The sequence below is a fragment of the Notechis scutatus genome, chromosome 1 (genome assembly GCF_049901735.1).
Source record: "Notechis scutatus isolate UNSWTSFEM ecotype Mainland chromosome 1, rNotScu1.2, whole genome shotgun sequence".
In the NCBI taxonomy this organism is placed as follows: domain Eukaryota; kingdom Metazoa; phylum Chordata; class Lepidosauria; order Squamata; family Elapidae; genus Notechis; species Notechis scutatus.
This window is the reverse complement of record NC_142009.1, coordinates 313,812,757-313,835,528: the sequence shown is the minus strand read 5'-3', so window position 1 is coordinate 313,835,528 and position 22,772 is coordinate 313,812,757. Positions and strand designations below refer to the sequence as shown.

The window sequence follows — 22,772 nt, the reverse complement described above, 5'->3', positions numbered from 1 at the left end:
AGCGGCAGAATGACTGTCTTGTATTGTTTAAAATAAAAATCAATGGTGTATGGAGCAGGAGGGCTCTAAATGCAACATTAAATTGACTCGACGAGATGTTACTCGCTGGAGGGGAGGGAGAGGAGAGTGCTGTTCATCTAAGAGCTAAAGGAAATAGAGATGCTGGTTTAAAGTTCTGAAATCAGACCATCAGTAGTTTGTATTTTCCTTGGAACTCTTCCTCAGAAGAGTCTAAGTTGCACTTTTATTGGGTTTCTTGAAAGAAAATACTCTGGCTTTAAATTGTTTTATTGATGGGGGGAAAGAGTACAGGTTGTGCCAGTAGCAAGGAAATTGTAATCCTTGAGGATTGTCAGCCATGCAATGAGCAAGCAGTCTTTTCCATATTTAAGCTGTAATGCCAACTCTCTTCATTTGTATCTTCCTAAGCTAGGAACAAGTCTTGGGCCTTGCTGGGCTTCATTGATGCCTTGTGGATTTTGCTGATAACGTGAATGGCTTTTGAGTGACTATTGATCATTGCACATGGTTTACTCATCATGCACATGCTTTATTGCATACTTTTACTGCTTCAGCATAATCATTGGTCATGAGTTATATGTACTCATTTATTCTGTCAAACTACTGAAAGGCATATTTAGTATTCAGACTTGCTTGACATGCTTTCATTTGAGTTTTTGCACTCGGGTCTAAATGGCCTTTCCAACATGATCCTTGTACAATTTTAAATAGTTCTTCATTTGAGGATCAGGGAGTATTTTTGTAAAGATACAAATGCAATATTCTAAGTTTGTTAACTATGAAAACAGTACATTTCTGAATAAGCCAGGGTGCATTTTAAAGTAACATGACATGAAATTGATGTTGCCTATCATGAGCAAAGCATCCACAGAGATCTTAAAGGCTTATTGGAAAAGGCACTGAACAGTTCATGGACATCTAGCACTTAGGGCTTTACAGGATCCAACAGTATTTTGAAGAAAACTTTAAAATGAATAGCCAATCAATGCTGATTGCATGCAACCAAATCATTGAGATGTAGTATTTTGTTGCAGTGCTGAGTCCATTGGAGTTGAGTGGCTAATAAATTCAAATAAAAAAGTGCTGTAATGCACCTTAGAACAAATTACACTAATAATGCCCATCCAAACAACCTTACTACTGTTGACATCAAGAGCTTAAAAATGAGCAGGTCCTAACTCCTACGGCCCCTGACTCTTTAATAATAACAGTGAATCCCAAACTGCTTCCATTACACATATTTGTGGTATTAATAGAATTCAGCCCCATCCAGGATCAGTTCTCTTTTCACTTTCTTTATCTCATCAGAATCCAGTTTCAATTTGTAGTCCTCATCTAACCAATTGCTGCTCCAGACAGAGGCAGGGGTGGGATTCTACCAGTTCGCACCTATTCGCTAGAACAGGTTGTGAACATTCTAAGTAGTTCGGAGAACCGGTTGTTAGAAGAAATTACTGGCCTAATCCTGTAAGGAAGGCAGGAAGGAAACATTCTGGTGTTGCTTACAGAAACCTCCTCTCCTTATTACATTCTTGGCAGGACTAGACTTCCTGTCTCAGGAACTTCTCTGGAGTTTTTTTTCCCTCCTTTGCTGGTACTTTTTTTGTGTGGAGTGACCATTCAAAGTTACAATGGCACTGAAAAAAGTGACTTATGACCATTTTTCACACTTACAATTGTTGCAGCATCCCCACAGTTACGAGAGGCCAGGCAAGGAGATGTGTGCCTCGATGTGAGTGATATTGAGTTGGCCACGCCCAGCCAATAACATGACCACCAAGCCATGCCCACCAACTAAGCCACACCCACAGAACCGGTTGTTAAAAAATTTGAATCCCACCCCTGGACAGAGGTCCAGCTCTTCAACCACTTAACTTAAGTGAATAGAGCTAGGTGTTCTCACCAAGGGTTTGGTGATTTTTCCTAGAAGTACATATTGGGGACAAAATAGAGTTCTGTGGAGAACAAAAGACTGTAGCAAATTACTTTTACATTCCTGTCAAGAGAATATTCCTATCAAGAGAACATAAACATTTCCATGAAGTTACTAAGAACTGGATTTATCCTGAAGCATTATATTGTTTTCTCAATGTAGTGAACAGCCTTTGAAGCAGCTTTTGAATCTTCCTAAAGATTTAACCCTTGAAATATAAGCTTTGCTTTTATTGGTACTAGTGTGTTTGTATGTGTGTATCTTATCTACCACTTTGTCTATGTTGATACCCTGCAGTATATTTCCTTTTCTTGGAAAGCAACATGTGATTGCCTCTGAAGGTTGGAATGTTTAAATAGAAACTTCCAAAGGCAGATACTGCAACCCCAAATATGTACTATTTGGGAAGTAAGTCCCATTGAAAGCTAATTGAGATACATATTCTACTCTTGGAGAATGGAAAAGAATCACCTGAAATCTAGCTCAGAATGCTGAAGACCCTACATGAATAGAGAACACTGAAGACTGGCTTCTGTTCCATACAGTTCTCCTGCTTTATCTTAGCAGCAGATTGTTCCTGCTTTTCATCTTAAAACCTCAAGGAAAAACAAACTTATAAAGGAGAATTAAATAGAACAACAACAAAATTCCTGTACACCTATCTCAAGTAGCTTTTGACATTTTCCCAGGACAAGTGTAACATGAAGTCGGGCTCTGCCTCTTCGTTAAGTAAGACTCCTGCGAGCCTTTGTCTATTAAGGACAAATAAATTGTCCTTAATTAATGAATTCATGAAATCCTCATCCAGGATTATTTTTATACTTCTCATTTTGAATTGTGTTCTGGGACCAGTTGAAACCATCTAGATTTGTGTCAAAGGGCTTCTTGGTGTTCATATATATGTCAACCATTAACCAATAGTAAAATCTGTCTCTTTTCTCCGTTACTGCTTTTAAATGTCAAGCTGTTATTTTAAAAGAAATCTTTATGGCGATTGTCTCAGAAATCTTTGCCCTTTTGGCTATTAGGCTTATTATTGTTTTTTTTTATATAAAAAATCAAACATCCTTTCACGAAAGGCATGGTTACCCAGGTAACATCATTCTGCTTCCCGCTCAACAGAACAGTTAGAATTTCATGGGTTGAGCGCACGTGTCAACCCATCTGAGCCCAGGAAAAGCAACGAATTTGCCTTCAGAGCAACTATAAAAAGGTCTGTTGCCAAGGTGCATCTGTAAGATTAAATGGATGTCTTGTGGATTGATTTCCTATTCGTTCTTCTGAAGATATTGAAGGCTCACTCTGGCCTTCCTCCAAAAGAGACAGATGTGTTGTATAAACGGTTGCATTTATCTTTCCTTGCTTTCTGAAATTTGAAAGAAAGCCAACTCCCTGGGTGAACATGCCAGGTTTTCCCCCTCTTCCTTATTAATTTCAGTAGTTAAAAGCTGGCCAAAGAAGTAGAACTCCCACAGTCTGTATGATTTTGTTTATATATTTTTACTCCTACGCTCAACTTGCTCCTTCAGAGAAAGTTCCCATGTCGTCTTCTCTGCATGCAGCTTACTTAGGAGCTGACTTATTGTGGTTTCAGCAGTTAGATTCTTTGTGTAACATGAAGATAATCATGGTGAGCTGATGAAGCCTGTGACTGCTAACCATTAACTATCCAGTTCTTGCTGACTATATCTGCATGCTGGTTGCTCTCTTAGCCATTCAAGGTTAATATTTGTTCTCAGCATCCTTTTGTAAAGGGTGCTTGCTACAAGCCACGGTTTGACATTTGTAATGGAACACATGCTTGCACACACAAGTAGGGATGTGGTAGATTGGCTCCTCTGTTTCCCTCAAGCAGTGTTTTTAAGCCCACCCCTATAATAACTACTGTGACACTTTATCAGAATAACAGAGTTAAAAGGGACTTTGGAGGTCTTCTATTCTAACACCCTGCACAAGCAGGAGACACTATATACCCATGATGGCGAACCTATGGCACGTGTGCCAGAAGTGGCACGCAGAGCCATCTCTGCTGGCACACAAGCTGTTGCCCCGGATCAGGTCCACTGCGCATGCGCACTCGCCTCCCACCAGCCAGCTGATCATCAGGTATGTGCTGTGCATGCGTGTGGGGGTGGGTCGCATGTGGGAGATGCGTGCACGTGCACAGAGGCACATGGGGGGCGCGTGTGCATATGCAGGGAGGCAGAGGGATCACGCACACATGCGCGTGGGGGGGGGGTTGCGTGCGCATTGCATTATGGGTGCAGGCACGCGATGACAAAAAGGTTAGCCATCACTGCCCTATACCATTCCAGACCAGTGACTGTCCAGTCTCTTCTTAAAAGCCTCCAGTGATGGGGCACCCACAACCTCTGAAAGCAAGCCGATCCACTGGTTAATTGTTCTCACTGTTAGGAAATTTCTCCTTAGTTCTTGGTTGATTTCTCTCCTTGATTAGTTTCAATCCATTGTTTCTTGTCTTGCCTTCTGGTGCTTTGGAAAATAGGTTGACCGCCTCCTCTTTGTGGCGGCCGCTCCACTATTGAAACACTGCTGTCATGTCACCCCCTAGTCCTTCTTTTCATAGATTAGATAAACCCAATTCCTGCAACCGTTCTTCAAACGTTTCAGTCTCCCGCCCCCTAATCACTTTCTTAGAGTGTTGTGAGAGAGGATCTGTTTGGGAAGTGATACCATCTTTGCAGAGAAAATGCCCCTTTGAACCATTATTCTAGAGGAAGGGAAATTTTCCATATTGTAGACTGTGACTGGGGAATTCCGGGAATTGGAATCCACGTATCTTAAAGCTGCTAAGATGAACAAACGCCACTCTAGACTCTCTGAAACTAGCAGGATGGCTGGGATGTATGGTAGGCTCCTTTTCATTATGAGGATGCTGGTTCCATGCTGCAAAGTAAGATTGGGAGTTGACTGAAAATGGAAGGCTGTGGGAGAAAAGGAAATGAAAAGCTCATGATTCATGTACACTTTAACCTTCCAGGAGTGAAAACATATCTAAATATACTCATCATAAAGATAAAACAAAGACTGAGAATGCCAAGAAATAGCTCAAATCAACCCATACGTTCAATTTTTTTTTTTTTTTAAAAAAAAGATCTTAATTCTTATGTAGCCCCATTTTTTCCTTTAGATGCCTATTTTCTTCTGGTTCTCCAACTTTTGTCTATCTTGGACTTCATTTCTGACTTGATAGAAGTCAATATAGGAAGCCAGCTATTTGGTTATGATAGAAGGGAAAAAGAACAAAGACCAAAATTTAGCAGCCCCCACCCAATTTAAAAACTCACCTGAAAGAGAGAAATGCCTTAGTGAAGGGGAGTCAAACTCGTGGGCTGGATGCGTCATGCCCTGGACACACCCACCCTTGATTTAGTGAAGGGGGGAAAACTTGCAATATGTCATGTGACAACCTGTCATTGCGAGTTTGATACCCCTGCCTTAGTGCTTCTGATTAGTCACTCTGGTGTTGAGTTTTCTGAGCTTTCCTTCTGCTCACTATCTAGAGTGGCGGGTTTAGTTTTGATTGATTAACTCTTGAGGTACCTTCTTTCCCTTTAATATTTTCTGCTTGTCACATAAATAAAACACAGAAAGAAAAAGCAGTGATTCTTGTATTGATCTAAGGGCATTCTGTTTCTGCTGTCAACTATTAGAGATCTGAAATATACTTATGCATGTGGAAGGCATGGAAGGCTGAAGCAAAGAAGGCAAGATACAATAAATGCAGACATGAAAAATGTCCAGTTGGACCCAAATGCTGCCTCTGATCTTGCAAAATGGTGCTTGTTGACCCAAAAAACAGACCCCCCCCTGCACTTATGGGAAAAACATTGTGATGATGATGAAAATATTACTACATATGTCTGTAATAACAAGTGGAGCTTGAAATCGTTTCCCCTTGAGTCTTATGTTCATTTTGGTTTCTTTCACACCTCCCTGTTTTCAAATCGAATAAATTTATCCGAAAACCGTATTTCTGTAATTGAACATCCAGGCTTTTCATTTTCTTCCTTTCTTCTGGTTTTGGACTAACCTTGATGCCCTATATAGCTGATAAACCAAAAAATCAAGAACCACATGGATTTCACAAGCATTTTTAAAGCTAATCTTGGCTACAACTAAAAACTATAAGGATAAATCCTCAGCCAGAATTACAATGAATTAATTGAGGCAAGTTTCCCCCCACCCCATGGCTCCCATACCTGGACTATGTTGCCTCTTTTCACATAAATTCTTCTGATCCTTTCTGAATTTCTTATGTACACAAGAGCAAAGGAGAAGAACTCAAGACACAAGTGTGGCACTGCCTGTAAACTAACAGCGACTCGTAGGACAACATCAAGTCCCAGTTATTACATCATTCCTTTAATGCATTTGCTAAAGATAGTTCCCAAAGTTCCATTAAACTTTTTCAGCAAGGCCATTTGTCTCATGATTGTAAGCAACAGATACCAGGTACCCAACCCCGTGTCCAATCTATACTTTTGTCATTATTCCTGACAGTAAATGTGTGCCAGCTTCTAGAAGAACCTCAGTTGGCTAGTCTGTTTCAGAACTCTGAAGAGCTGACTTAGAGGTTTGGCAACAATTTAATTCAAGGCCACTTCCTCTGGCCCCAATTCCCTCTTCCCATAAAAAAACTTTTAAAATCAATAAATCCTGAAATCAGCAGTTCATTTTTATCCGTTTTCAGCATAAAGTCTATAAAGGATTTCCAGGTTCTTTTTTTTATAAAAGTAATTGTACTTCTCTCCTTGATCAAACTAGTCAATTTAACCATTTCTGCAAACTCAGCTATCTTCACAATCCTTTCTTCCATTACTGGTATTTCTGCAGACTTCCATCTTTGTGCTCATAATATCCTCTCTGCAGTTACCGTACATAAAACTGATCTTTGCATCACCACAGTTTGTATTTCTACCCAGTATGTTTTTGCTTTTTCACAAGCCTATAGATAAATGTTCCTTGGTGTTTTGCACGTTTTCAACAGCGTCTAGAAGTACCTTTATACACCAGACATTTTTGAAAAGTTTTCTTTTAAGTTATAAGACAACGTAAATTTCAGATCTTTTAACCACATTGATCGGAGGCAGATTTGGACTTCAGGATTTTACTTGCTACTTAGATGTTTTGTGTTCATAAATGCACATTTTATGTTCAAAATATTATACTTCTCTACTCCTCCGCCCCCCACCCGCAGTGGTGCAGGAGGCCAACTAGGCCACGTCCAGCATGCCCACGCTCACTCAGCAACCAGGCAGCAAACCCGTTGCTGAAATTTTTGAAGCCCACCCCTAAAGAGTGCGATAGGATGCACGTCTTGGTTTAAACCAGGGGTGTCCAACCTTGGCAACTTTAAGACTTGTGGACTTCAACTCCCAGAATTCCTCAGCCAGCAAAGCTGAGGAATTCTGGGAGTTGAAGTCCACATGTCTTAAAGTTGCCAAGGTTGGACACCCCTGGTTTAAATGGTCTTGTCTGGTTTTGGCATTCTGAATGGCACCGGGGCTTCTAGAATTCACACACTTCTAGCTTTCAGCCATCTTGAACCTGAACAGTGAGCCTTGTTTCTAAATTGCCCCGCCCAGAATAATTTTGTAATTAAGAAAGATTTGGAAGAGAGGTAAAGTCTCTTCTGAAATATTGTAAGTCCCCCCCTCCCAGGTTCTCTGTTAAATATAGATACCCCAGATGTCTTTTGTAAGTGATGCTTGTGGGAGGAAAAAGAAACTAAATCTTTGCTAAATTAATTTAGCCTTCTGTACTTTTTCTTCTGCATGGCAAATCGATGATCCGATGATAAATACCTTGTCATTTCTTTTTGAACACATTGTCCCAGGTGTGTAATAATGCACTGAAAGTGTGTGCAGTTCCTTGGCCTTAGAACCTCAGAAGTAAGAAATAATACAGCTTTTGGGTGAAGTAATGATTGGTGAAGGTCTGGACAATTATATTTGCAAGTGAAAGCCTTTCGTTTTACCTTTTCTATTGTAAACATTGAACTTTAGCTACAGGAAGGAGATGTCTCTTTGGTGGCTGAAGCATATTTCTGGTGACTGCTAGTATCTTGAATCTAAGCAAAGAGGAAAATTATACTGCTGCTGTGGAAGACTTTAATAAACAATAATTTACAGTTCTTTCCCCTGGGCAGATTTTGTCAGCAAAAATAATCCCTCTAGTACAGAAATAGGTAATAATTTGGCCAACAGCAGGATGTGTCAGTATTCTTCCAAAACACTTTGTTACTTGGATTAGAGCTATTATGAACAGCTATCTCGTAAATGGAGAAACATGTTAGGCCAGTTTTGCTGCTGTCCGTCTGGCTAACATTCCTTGGCTGTTTGTCATATGTTTATAGACCCAGAAGCTTCCTCCTTATTCTGAATAAATCACCACTCCCAGTTCTAAACTTTGCCATTCAAGGTTTGCAAAGAACTCCAAAATATCTCACAGGTGCGAATCGATCATGGAAACCTGAACTTATAATCCAATAAAAGTTTCCTTAATCACACAATCAGCGCTGGGATGATAAAGTGAAACATCTGTATTAATTAATTAAAGTTTGGAGTTTGAAGCTTAACTTTCCTATGGGGCATAAGGGCAATCAGGTAAGCTGTTGTTTGTCTATATGATTCTTTGGTCTAAAGTTGGTTTTCCTACCCTGATATCCTTGTTTTGTGATTTATTTTGCAAACAAAACATTTGACAAGAGTGTTTTGTACTTTGTATTAGGTGATATTCAAAGACTTGCAGTAGAATCTGTGTTATTAGTGTAGATAAGCATGGTTCTTTTGATTCCCATGGTCTATTGCAGCTCCAGGCTTTTCACTTATTATCTGATAAAGGAAAAAAACCCCAGCATGTCTGGCTTTTTTGCTTTGAAATATCACATTGGTCTTCTTCTAACTTCATTAGCTTTTTCACTATTGGAACATTTTCCTTCAGGGAGAAAAAAGATGGAGGGAAACCATTAATCCCCTGGATACCTTTTTTTCCAGCTAATGTGTCTATTTAATTTCTATATCTTTTTCCCTGTTCTCCTCAGTTTGTTCTCTCATTTGGTCAGACATCAATTCAAATTCTCTCTCAGTTGGTTGGGACCTTTCCACCTTATGCTTTCTGCACTAAATTTGAGAAGCAGTGGTAGAAAACATTTTTATATGAGAAAGGTGTAGCAGTTTCATGTAATGGGTGCCAAGGAGGTCCAGGTCATACTGGATCATAGTATATGTTTTTGTGTAGTTGAAGTCCACAAGTCTTAAAGTTTCCAGTCGGATATCCCTATTCTAAACCAAAACAAACATTTTGTTTGTGAAATTTGGTGTTCACCCATCTCAAAACAGGGATAACAGTATTGGAATAGAGCCTTGCTGAGCTGTGTCAAAGTTTTTCAAGGCTCCACTTCTAATAGACTCTAGAAAGAGTGCAGAGAAGAGCAACCAAGATGATTAGAGGACAGGAGGCTTAAACATACGATGAATGGTTGCAGGGACTGGGCCTGGCTAGTCTAATGAAGAGAAGGACCAGGGGAGACATAATAGCAGTGTTCCAATATTTGAAGGGCTGCCACAGAGAGGAGGGGGTCAAGCTATTTTCCAAAGCACTCGAAGGCCATACTAGGTATAATGGATGGAAACTGAATAAGCAGAGATTCAACCTGGAAATAAGGAGAATTTTTTTGGCAGAGCAATCAACCAATGGAGCAGCTTGCCTTCAGAAGTTATGGGAGCTTCATCACTGAAAGCTTTCAAGAAGAGACTGGACTGCCATCTATCAGAAATGCTATAGGGTCTGCTTGGGCGGGGGGTTGGACTAGATAAACTACAAGGTCCCTTCCAACTCTGTTAATCTGTATCTACTGTGTTTTTAATTTTGCCTAACTTCACAGAACTGCAAGCAATAGGTTTGGCACATTGAACAATGGACTGGGATCTACTAAGACTTAAAAAAACAATGCTAGTGGTAGGTTTTGATAGAAAGCTTTAAAATTAAAGAGGTGCAAAATCTATGAGAGTGCATATAAATAATTGTGTTATTTTCCCTACCTGCTTCTCCCAAAATAACTCTTGTAATCAGTGTGCAGTCCCTGCCAAAACAAAACAAATCAAAATCCAGAGAACAGAAAGAGTGCCTGGAGTGCAAGTGTTAAGTACATGTTGGCCTACTTTGTTTTATGTCACCGTTGATTAAGCATGTGTCCTGAAGGGAGACATAAATAATTGTAGGTCAAGGGGAAACAAGATCTGCAAGATGCCCCGTTTCATCTGGGCATGTGGCCTGCGCATGGAAGCTGCATAACTGTTAAAAATAGAGGGTTGATTAAATATCAGACTCTCGTTGGCAACCCATTGTAGCTCCCTGGAGTTATGGAGGTCTGGTGGGTTGCCAAGGAAACACACATAACCTTAGAAGAAAGGTTTAGACTTATATCACCTGGAGTAGCATTTGGCTCAATCTGCAGACCAACTTGTGTGATTGCAAGTTGATTGAATGGAGATGAAAAACTGCAATATTTTAGAGCAGGGGTCTCCAACCTTGGCAACTGTAAGACTTGAGGATGTCAACTTCTGTAATTCTGGGAGTTGAAGTCCACAAGTCTTAAAATTGCCAAGGTTGGAGACCCCTGTTTTAGAGGGCATTTTGTTGTCTAAATAGAAGAACGGTGTTGCAAATAAGCCCAGCTATTGTTGCTTATTTCTTTCAAGTCGGTTTACTAATTGCAGATAAGCCAACGTAAAAAAATGAGTCAAAAAGATTATACTCATTCTTATTTCTTGAGGGAATTGATCCAAAGCTACATAATTTTAACATTCCGTGCATTACTGTGTATATTTGTCTATTTCTATTTTGAAAGTTACGTTGGGAATCAAAATGTATGAAAAGTTGTTTTTCTACAGATGTAGAAAAAGACCAAAGAAAGATTCCACATCTGCATTAAGTTTCCTGCTCAAAACTATTATTATCCAATTAGCATATTAATTTATAGCTTTTCTCATATAATAAGCACACACATCAAATTTATATCCCAACGTAGACCTCTTGTGCCATGTACTTGTGTGAATGGATCAAAGATGGAACATTTAGGCTCACTCAAAGCAGGCCATCCAGTAAAGAGGAGTTGTTCTGGAAGCATGCAGAAATTGCGGTCTTTAGCATGCAATAGACGGAAACATATATAGACTTTTAAGAAGGCAAAATAAAATATGGATTGCAAGAGATGAAATAGTTTTCAGATCAAGCTGATCAGTCCTTTGAGGACTGAATCAGTAAATGCACTCGGAAAATAGGAGGCATGAGAAGAAAACTAACATAGGACTGGCCTAGATTGTTGCAAATTGTAAAATTGACCAGAACTGTAATATATATATATAAAAGTGAAATACCACTCACGCATCATCACAAAATCTCCAGAACCATAAAGCCTACAAACTTGAAATTTGGCACATATGTTCCTCATGGCTTCTAGGTGCTAAGAAAGGATTTTTTGAAATGACCATCAGATAATTAGTATTTTGTATATTATTATTAATACGCTCTGATGCTAAGGAGTTCTACTCCCCCTCCCCACCTGAAAAGAAATCTGTTCCAAATGCAAAACACAAGCAGAGGAGAGGAGTTCCAGTTTCAGTTTCACAGCAGCAAGCAGCTTTAGTACAGAACAGTTGATCTAAGCCATGCCCAGGCTCCTTGCTGTCTCCTTCTTGCTCACACAGCAAATACTGCTTCAGTTTCCAAACAGCCCTCAACTCTCACACACTGACAGGAGCTAGCCAGATGAATACCAGTGGATTTTTTCTCCTTATTTTCCTCCCCCAAAACTAAGCCCGATCACATAGTTTCGTAGCGAAGCACAGGTATCCAGCTAGTACTTTATATTCACCACAAAGAATGAGGAACTCTACAACTGGTATTTGGAGACAAAATACCAGTTTTCCCCATCACAGAGGAAACATTAACACTAATCACCCTCAGAATACTTGACCTTTATGAAGTTATTCAAATACTTCTTAAAGCCTTCAGCTAGATCCCACAAATTAATTAAGGGATTTTGGACACTTAAAAGCTTGCATGCTTCTTTGTAAATTTTCAGTTGGTGTACCAGTTCAATGTAGATTTTGGATTGTTTATTTTGGATTCAAAATCTATTACCACTATTTATTGAACTAACCATGAAAGTCTGGTCTTTGAAATTCCAAGCATCATATAAGTGGTTAATTCTCTTCTAAGCTAGAGAATTGCTTTCTGGAATTTATTTCTTTGTAGTGAAAGCAGAGAGCAGCTATTACTCCAAACTGCAGATTAAGGACCTGTCTGGATTCTATAGATACCTCAGGAGAATGGTAAGGGCTATTTTACTTGAGCAGATGGCAGCTATGCGGAAGCTTCCTAGCAATGATATACATAATTTTCATTAAGTCAAAATATTTCATCAGTATGTTGCCATAGGAACAAAGATATTGCACTCACTTTGAGGGGAATTTTTTTTTTTTTAGAAACGTTCCAGATGGATGTTGAAGTTGGCTGTCTGCCAGGATGTACCTCACAATGTTAATTTTGAGAAGGAGCAAAATGCATGGATGGCCCAAGAGGGATCTGAGAGTTCATCAGGGGAGGGGAGGGGGAAAAAATCAGTTTTCAGATGAATGGAACGACTGATTTCCCCACTTTCCCGCTATATCTGCTTTATGCTCTTGCAGCAAACACAACCAAGATCTTGTGATACTTTGAAAGGCTAAACAGATTTATTTATTGTGACATAAGCTTTTGTGGACTTGAGCCTGTTTTGGCAGATGCACAGTGTTAAAGTCAGTTAGCAGAGTGCTATGTGTGTTACATATCTCACTCCGGTTCTCTCTCCCTCTGTGTGTATATGTGAGAGGTTCTATAAAGAGAGCAAAAGGCCATTGGATATAAAAGGCAGCTGTCACTTCCTAGAGCCCAAATGTGTGCAAAATAAAACAAGCAATTGTTCATATTGGCAGGAAGCAACGATGGAACTCAGGGTCCAATTTAAACCCAACTGAATATAATGTGTGAGTAAATGGAAAACGTTGTAGTTAATGGACAGTGGTGGGTGCTAAGCATTCATCCTCCATAATAAACCTGAGGCAGCTGAAGCATCTCTCTCATTCTGTGTTTTTTCCCAATGTGATGTTTATAGTTAAACACAGAAAAAAAGGAGAAAAAAATACAGTAAAAATAAAAGCTATCCAGAATCCAGAGATTGTTAAAGTTGTTAGAGTAATTTCTAATTCAACAGGCTTTCCGGCACTAGAAGAGTTCAGGCAAGGGGCTGCTTATTTCTAAACCTTGATTTAAAACATGCAAATGCTGTGTGGTGTACAAAGAAATAAATTACTATAGCTTAGTATAGAGAGCCAATTTTGTATGGTGAATAAGTCATCAGCCTAGAACCTGGAAAACTGTTGAGTTCTACTCCTGCCTAAGGCACATAGTCAGCTGGGTGATTCTGGGCCAGGCATTGTTTCTTGGCCCAAGGACCAAGAAGTCAATGGCAAGCTATTTGGAAAAAAATAAAAGTTGGCAAGAAAATTGCAGGGTTTAGTCCAGGCAGTTGCCAAGAGTCAACCCATTATGACAAAATATGGAAGAAATAACAGTTGCAATAAAATATGCCCATCAGTTAAAAACCTATCAGTATTTGGGTGCAGAATTTAATTTGGGAATTCATCTTGGTAACTACATTTAACAAATAAAAAAATAAATAAAAATACTGAATTGAAGGCACATACACACAAAAAAGAGGGCGGGGAGAAACCTATTCTAACTCACATAGCATGATAAGACAGTGGTTGAAACTATTCCAAGAGGCTGTTCATCTGATTTTTGCTTTAGGAAAGTTGGTAAATACTATATGAACCAATGTTCCTACAGCAGTTGGTGACTTTTGTTTTCTTTTTAACAGTATTTCAGCTACTTGTTTAGCATAGAAAGTATAGGAGAGAAAAGAAGGTTATATAACTCTTGTAATCCTGTTCAGAATCCCAGTGGAATCTTCATGATAGGCACAACTTAACAAATTGGCATGAGTTTTTCTAGTATCTTCCTTCATCTTACGCATGAAATCAATACTGAAGATTAGAGGTCTCTGCATATTTATGAACATGGCCAATGTTGTAGGAGAGAGAAACATTTGGACTGTAAAACAGATATTTAAATGCATCTTCCTGTTTTTCTGGCCTCAGCAAGAGAGAAACGTATGCCGTAATCTTTTTTTTTTTTTTTTTTTTTTACAATTTTCATTTCATTGGTTTGCAGTTTCTGATCTGTCTTTTTCTACAAACCCCCCCCCCCCATCTCTACTCCATATTTTATATTTCCCTAATAATTAATTCCCCTGCAGTAAGTTGCTTCTAGACGGAAGACTTTTTATTCTGTCGTCCATGGAAATAGATCAGAAATAATAATAAGCAAGTTTAATTACTGTTTTCCGGTTTGTGATCTAGAAACCATAAAAGAAAAGGAGGGAAAGGACATGTAAAACTTGCAGCTGTTTATTCAATAGATTTAAATCCTAAGTTTCCACCGAAAATAGCACTTGAGAGACAGCTTACAACAAAATACAGAAGAGATAAATTGTAATAAAATATGTCCCTTCATCAGATTAACAAACTAATAGAATAAGAGTTGAAGGGACCTTGGGGGTCTCCTAGTCCAACCCCTTGCTCAGGCAGGGAACCCTATATCATTTCTGACAAAATGGTTGTCCAATCTCTTGTTAAAAACTTCCAGTGTTGGAGCATTCACAACTTCTGGAGGAAGTCATTCCACTGATTATTCTGCCAGGAAATTTCTCCTTAGCTCTAGGTTGGTTCTCTTCTTGATTAGTTTCCATCCATTGGTTCTTGTCCTGTTTTGGAAAATAGGCTGACCCCTCTTCTTTGTAACAGTCCCTTACATATTGGAAACTGCTATCATATCACCCCTAGTCCTTCTTTTCATTAAACTAGACATACCCAATTCCTGCAACTGTTCTTCACATGTTTTAGCCTCCAAATCGGGTGGGCTGCTACTGGTTCGCACTAATTCGGGCAAATTTTCATTTAATTTTACTTCTGGTTCGCCGAACTGGAAGTTGCAACGACTGGCTGGCCCCACCCACCATCCCCTCCCAGGAATCTCCATGTGGCCTGTTTTAGACCCCAGGTAAGTGCAGGGTCCGCACAGAGGCTCAGAGAGGGCAAAAAACAGTCCTCCCGGAGGCTACAGAAAGTCAGAAATGGGCCCATTTCCGGCCTCTGGAGCCTGGGGAGGCCATTTTCTTGCTCCTGGAGGCTCAAGGAAAGCCTCTGGAGCCCAGGAAGGGTGAAAAACAGGCCTCTCGGAAGTTCCAGAAGGCCAGAAACAGGTCCTTTTCCTCCGGAGCCTGGGGAGGCCGTTTTTGCCCACCTGAAGGCTCAAGGAAAGCCTCTGGAGCCCAGGGAGGGCGAAAACACCCCCCCACCATGGTTTAGGAGTCCAAGTAGGCCACGCCCACCCAGCAACCAGGCAGAGAATCAGTAGCTAAATTTTTTGAAGCCCACCACTGCTCCAAATAATCTTTGTTATTCTTCTCTGCATACTTTCTCAACATCATTTTTATATCGTGGCAACCAAAACAGGATATAGTACTCCAAGTCTGGTCTTAACAAACAGGGGTGGGCTTCAAATTTTTTAGCAAGGGGCTCTCTGCCCTAATGATTGCCTAGATAGGTGTGGCTGGGTGGTCATGTGGCTGGGTGGAAGTGGCCAACTCAATGCCACTCCCACCCAGTCACATGACCCTCCCAGCCACACCAACCCAGGTTTTATTGCTCCTGGTGTTTTCTGTGGGAAATGGGTCTCTCTCTCTCTCTCCCTCTCCCCTCCCTCCCTCTCTCCCCCTCTCTCCATCTCATTTCTTTTTTTCTCTCTTTTTCCACCCCGTCTCCCTCTCTTCTTTTTCTCCCTTCCTTCCTTTCCCCTTCTCTCTCTCATTTGTTTCTCTTTCCTCTTTCTCATTCTCTCCCTCCATCATTTATTCATTTCTCTCTCACTTGAGCCAACATGAAGGGGACCATGGCTGGTGCTGAGCTGCCTGCGAGGGACACGGCGTTGCAGAAAGCAGCCAGTCGCGGGCAGTGCATTTGCTTTTTGCAATTCTGCGTCCTTCATGCGCAGCTCGGCTCCAGGCACGGTCCTCTTTGTGTCAGCTCAGGAATGAGGAGCAGCTGTGGTCCCCTTCGTGTCGGCTCAGAAAGGAGGAGCAGCTGCTGCCACCGCCAAATGCAATGAGGGAAGAGCTCTGGCTCTCCTGCGCAGTGCAGCCGGCTACTCATGTGATCGTGCAGTGACAGCAGTGGGAAGAGGAGTCGCTGTTGCCACCGCCATGATCCCGGCCCAGGAGGGTATCCTCCTTGTATGTGTGCATGTGCACACAAAAGATAGATTCCTTTCTTTTTTAAAAAAAGTTTTTATTGGTTTTAACAACAAACAAAAACACATACAACATAAAAAAAAGATAGATTCCTCTCTCTCTCTCTCTCTCTCTCTCTCTCTCTCTCTCTCTCTCTCTCTCTCTCGTCTCTCTTCTCCCCCCTTGTGCGGCGGGAGGTGAGGGCTGCCTTGAGTGCAAATGTGGCATGAAGGCAAGTACAGGACCGCTTCGCTTCTGCGCTAAGGACCCAGCCATTGCCTTGCTCTGTCCCCCCGCACAGCTCTTCAGCTGAGTGTGGCAGGTGTGAGTTCCAGCCTGAAGCAGTGGGAAGCAAAGGCCGCCTTATGCACAAACATGGCACGAAGGCAGCTTTGCTCCTGCACTGGGGCGCCGGCCACCAGCTGGGGCGGAGTGGGGCCATCCAGGAGTGGAATTTGGGGGCTCACCGAGCCCTGCAGAGTCTTAGCTAGGGGATTGCCCAAGCCCCTGGGAGCCCCCAGCAGCCCACCCCTCTTAACAAGGCATTATAAAGGCATTATTAGCAAGGCATTATCACTTAAAAAGCTGTCAAAATTTGGGTGCAGAATTTAATTTAAATTGGAAACTGTTTTTGGAACATTGTCTTGTACATAGAATTGTGCCACAAGCCACACTGAAAATTTGAATTCTACAGCTCATACTTGGGATACAATTTATGGTAGTAATTCATTATCTAGTGGTTAATTATTTGAATAATACTATTTAAACTCCACAATTGGACTCGTGGATTTTGACTTGAAAATAAATGTGAAATAACTTATTTCTTCCTTTATATGTCATACTTCTTCACCGCCAATCCTCCTCAGAGAGAGGCATATGATGCAGTATTCTCCTGAGGATATATTAGATGAGCCTTGCTGGCGCAGTGGTTAGAGTGCAGTACTGCAAGCTACTTCTGCTGCAGCCAGCTGCCTGCAATTTTGCAGTTCAAATCTCAGCAAGCTTGAGGTTGATTCAGCCTTCCATCCTTCCGAGGTGGGTAAACTAAGGACCCAGATTGTTGGGAGCAATATGATGACTCTGTAAACTGCTTAGAGAGGGCCTATAAAGCACTGTGAAGTGGTATATAAGTCTAAGTGCTATTGCTATTATATTAGTTATTTGATATTTCAGATCTGTTGACACACCCTGTTTTGGTTCCTGCATCTGATTTTCTTTGTGCTCCTTGTTTCTTATATTCATATATAGCAGTGGTGGCTAACCTTTTTGGGCTCCTGTGCCGAAAATTGCGTGCATGCTCACACTCGTGTGCTCGTGTGCCAGCACCCAGAAGGCAATGTGTGTGGGGCCCCCCTGCCCCTTTCGCATGTGTGCACGATCTCCCTGCCCCCTTACCTGCACTGCGCATGCGTGCACCTCCCAGCTGATTTTTGGCCAGTTTGAGGCCTTCTTTGGCCTCCCAGAGGCTGAAGGGAAGCCTCTGCAGCCTTTGGAGGCCGAAAAATGGGTCCGTTTCGTTACTTCCGGTATTGAGGTGAGTTTGCCTGAGGCTCGTGTGCCCGCACAAATGGCTCTGCATGCCACATGTTCGACATCAAGGTTATATAGATATAGATAATGAAGAATTGGGGGGAAACTATAAGACATAAATTAAAAACAAGCAACAGTATATACTAGATTAAAGCTAGTGCTCTGGGGAGAAATTGTCCTGTTTGCTTGCTACCAATTCCCATTTGATCTAATTTTAAAAACTGCTTTTCAACTTTGTTTCAAAAGCAAAGAACGTTAGATACATTAATTCTCACAATAGAATAATGTAAGTTAAGGGCAATGGAGTTGGCAGAGATGACAAAACTGTTTCAATTAAAGAGAAAAACCTATCTACTCCTGTTTCTACTTGGAAACTGCTTCTGGACTTTTTGCTTGAAACTGGAAAAAAAATTGAAACTCCGAGTTAAGGTTTTATTGACTTTGTATTTCAAGAAATGGCTTGAAATCTTTAGAAATATAAAGCAAAAAGTTATAATTTTTTTGAACTTTACTGCGCTGAAAAAAGTCAGATGTCTTCCTTTTCTTTCTTTTTCTCTACACTTCTCCACTTTCTCAAAGTTTTCTTTCTTTTTTAAATCTTATAATAAACCTTTATAAAAATTTTTAAAGCAAAGAACATTTGGCAAAGTTCTAACAGATGGAGTCTGGTGTTCTTGCCCATGTTACTAACAAGAGGTTCTGGAATGTGTGTGAATGCCCCATCTTTCATTGCACAATCCTGTTCCTATTGAATCATGGTGGCATAGTGGTTAGAGGGCTACCTCTGCAGACTGCTGGTTGCCTGCAGTTTGGCAATTCAAATCTCACCAGGCTCAAAGTTGACTCAGCCTTCCATCCTACTGAGGTGGGTAAAATGAGGACCCAGATTGTTGGGAACCATATGCTGACTCTATAAACCGGTTAGAGAGGCTGTAAAGCACTGTAAAGTGGTATATAAGTCTTAAGTGCTATTGCTATTGCTATGCAGTCTTTTTGACTTCTGCTTCCCATCAATCAAGAGGAGATAACAGGGAGAGAATTTCTCTTTTTGACTTTTTTCAGTTAGGAAACTGCGGGAAGCCAAGGGGACTGCAGAGTAATGGAAAAAAATATACAGATAGTCCTCAACTTACAACAGTTCATTTACTGATCATTCGAAATTACAACAGCACTGGAAAAAAAATCAATTTATGACTGTTTTTCATTCTTAACGAGTGTTGCAGCATCCCTGTGGTCACATGATCAAAATTCAGATGCTTGGCAACTGACTCATATATATGACGGTTGCAGTGTCCTGGGGTCATGTGATCAATTTTTGTGACCTCCTTACAAGCAAAGTCAATGGGGAAGACTTAACAACCGGATTACTAATTTAACAACTGCAGCAATTTACTTAACAACTGTGGCAAGAAATTCACTTAAGAATTGTCTCGCTTAGCAACAGACATTTTGGGCTCAATTGTGGTCGTAGGTCGAGGAGTACCTATATCAAAACACCACCAGCAGCACTATTCCCACATCCAAGTATAATGTGTTGAAAACATCTCAGGAAAAAAAAAATGAAAGTTCCTCTCCAACACCTTGAGACTACCAGAGAAAAACAGACACCCAGGAGAACATTCCCTAGAAATTATAAGGCTGATTTTGGCACAGTAATAATTAAAACCTCCAGCTGCTCAAGAGTTGTTGAATAAAAACTACTTGTTGCCTACCAACCATATGTCATCAGAGATGAGTCTTTTGTCAGAGTTCCGACAATTGCCCTAATTAAATCATGAGCCTTGAGCCAAGCTTCAAAAGAATCCAAAAGTTTTATTAGGAGCAACATGTCCAGCACTAACCCGTATGAAGCCAACTCTGAGACATGTAATTTACTATCATGTATGACCCTCCTGGGTGTGTCATAATCAGATTCTCCAACGGGCTGGGTATCATCAATCACACACTCCAATGAAGGATTTTTGTGGGCAGAAGATCCAGTAGCCCAGGTTACAATCTCCACAAGATAAGCATGGAATGTGCTTCTGACCTTCATCTGCCACACTCCTTCCTCAGGCCTTCCCCACCCCTCCTTCTTATGGCAACTCGGAAACAGGCATAAGGAATGATTTATGAGTTGACAGCTTTGAGCTTGTGGGTTGGCTTCCGAACACTTGGAGAACGAACCTTCACCCTCATCCTACATCTGAGTTACAGATATTCACTACTATTGCTAAGATGAGGCTGTACTTAAGAGATCTTCAGTGGCTTTTCTCAATACAGAATCGCCAGGCCTAAGGATCTTAACATGGCATAACATTTGTTCATGAAAGGGAACAGAGCCTGTTATAAACATGTAACATTTCATGCTAGTACCTATACGTGAAAATCCAAAAGGTTTCAGAGTGGGATCCTAAAGCGACTGTTCTTCAGCGTGTAGTAGGCCGGGTACAGTCTGAATTTCAAGATAATGCTCAGGACGTTGAACTAGGGTCTACAAGCACTTTACAGAACAGTTCATATGAGTAAGAAGAACAACAGCAGAGAGGCTGAATCCCTAGTTCCATTTTTTTTTTTTTGCATTCCTATATCTATTCCTACAACAATGAATCATTAAAAAGGCCACGGATCATGATATCATCACGCTATGGCCATGTCCTCACAGCCCTTGGAGACTGAAAAATTTGCAGACGGAAACCGCAGTGTTCCTGCCCACCCCTGAACTGCTGTTTGCTTCTGTTCAAGGCTGACAAGCCACCCACTCCCTCCCATTCCACTGCAGGTGATTGATGATTAGGGTCACCTTTGGGACAGTGGATGTGTTATGCAATTGCTTTATTCCTTGCAGCGTACAAGCAGTTGCAATAATTCATTCTCTAGCTTGTTTGAAATAATCAGTAGAGACCTGCTGTCCTGCGAAAACACACACATTTTATTTCTGGAGTGTTTGCACATTGTGTGAGCCTCACACATGAATAAAAGCACCACCTGTTTGTGGCTGATAACTATGGCTCATAGTGCACATATCAATTTGGCTTGCTGTAGCAACAAGCAGAAGTGGCTTTAGCAGTTCTGGTGTGACCCACATTTTGTTAAAACAGCTGCCTGCTGTTCAGTTTGCTTTAATAAGTCTCTGAGGTTTTCAGAGTTTGCACAAAAACAGTTTCTTATATGTTTCCTGCTACAGAGATAAGCTTGAAAATGGTTGTCAGCATCTGGGGGGGAAAAGTTGAAGAGATGAAGATTCTTGAGTAGATTGGAAAGAAGCTACTAACTCCCAATAAGTGCAGGCAGAGGGATTTTAGAACTACATCTGTATCACAGATGGCAGAAAATAAGTCTCTACTATTTGGTACATATCTTAATGATTTGCAATCTCTCTGCAAGATGCTTACTATAAGAGCGGAGAACTTGTGGTCTTCCCAATGAGGCTGATCCTAGGAACCTTCACTATTGGCCAAATGCTTGCTGGGAAACATGATTCAAATGAAACGTGATTCAAATGATTCAAACCACAAGTTTCTTAGTTCTCTCCAAGATTCCTGTACTTACTGCTTTGAATATGGGGTGGGGTGTAGGTAGGAGAACAAATAGAATTGTATTTCCTTTTCCAGCTACTAACCACAATATGTTTGAATTAATGCTTGTGTAAAGTTTATTCATGGGTAACCATACTTTACTAATCTCCCCTTGTGCAATCGGTAACCTGCATAAGTAGATTTCCCATCTCATTGAAATATAGTTTGTATTTGTTGCTTGTATAAATAACTTACATTGAACTCATGGTGGTAGAAGACTGGGTTAGAGCATCCAAATATAATTTGTTCAAAGGGATATTGGAGTTCAGACAGTTGCTAAAATCAGGTTTTCACATTTCTGCTTATCCTGCAGCTCTCTCAGTTTTAATTTTGGGAAGTGAAATGCAAAAATTGTATGTTAAAACTGATGGGGAACTGAACCATGGTTTACTTCAGGAATTCTCAATCTTTGTGGTGTCACCAGCCTTTAAAAGTGTAACTATCCCAAACCACTTTCAAGTGCCCCCCCCAAATAACCTGGCCAGGTTTGAGGCCTTACTGAGACTTCCCCTGTATTCCAGAGTTAACTCTTCCTGGTCTTCTTCCTAGGAAGACACTCAGTCCAGTTGCTATGTTTATAGGCTTGTTGTATTTTGGAGAAGATTCTTGAGAGTCCCTTGGACTGCAAAGAGATAAAACCAGTCAATCTAAAATAAATCAACCCTTACTGATCTTTGGAAGGGAAGATACTGCAGCTCAAATACTTTGGCCACTAAATGAGAAGTGATAACTCATTGGAAAGACTTTGAAGTTGGGAAAGCCTGAAGGCAAAAGGAGAAGGGTGTGGCAGAGAATGGGATGGTTAGGCAGTGTCATTGACACAATGAATGTCAGGTCTCCAACAAATCCACCCTCATTCAAATGAAAAGTCTCTAGCCACATCTCAGAAAAAGTAAATTGGTTTGTTAGAAATTGCCATGTTGGCGCGTGGCTGGGTGCAGCTGATACTAAATCACATCATTCATTTCCCCCTTGACCCTGGTCTTTCCCCCACCCCCTGGATGTGACTTCTCCAATGGGACACATCCAAGAGTCATCCATCATGTTCTCCAATAACCTTCTTGTGTTTCGACAACTTCGGGCTGCCGAGGTGATTATCTAGGCATTTCAAGAATGCCTTGTTTTCCCCTACTCCCTTTTTCTGGCAGCTAAAAAGACCAAAGGAGTATCTTTTTAGTTGACAATGAACATGAATTTGGGCAAACTATGGGAGACAATGGAGTACCGGGGGAGCAGGGCTGATGTGCTATGGTCCATGCAAACTTGAAAAGTCAGACCCGACTTAGCAACTGAACACAACAACAACAAAACATCC

General features: G+C 40.9%; 1 protein-coding gene across 11 annotated transcripts in view; it reads left to right on the top strand.

Annotated features, from left to right (window-relative positions):
- SYT16 (synaptotagmin 16) overlaps nucleotides 1-22,772 on the top strand; it is a 105,182-nt gene that overhangs the window by 20,284 nt on the left and 62,126 nt on the right. For 5 of the 11 annotated variants that reach the window (XM_087952322.1, XM_087952321.1, XM_087952319.1 and 2 more), the window contains exon 1: nucleotides 8,375-8,583. The exons of 4 other annotated variants lie outside the window; for them this stretch is intronic. The gene's annotated coding sequence lies outside the window, so the exon portion shown is untranslated. Of the gene's footprint in view, nucleotides 1-8,364; nucleotides 8,584-22,772 lie in introns of those variants that run through there. 2 more of the 11 variants (XM_087952314.1, XM_026670161.2) reach the window with 1 other exon arrangement.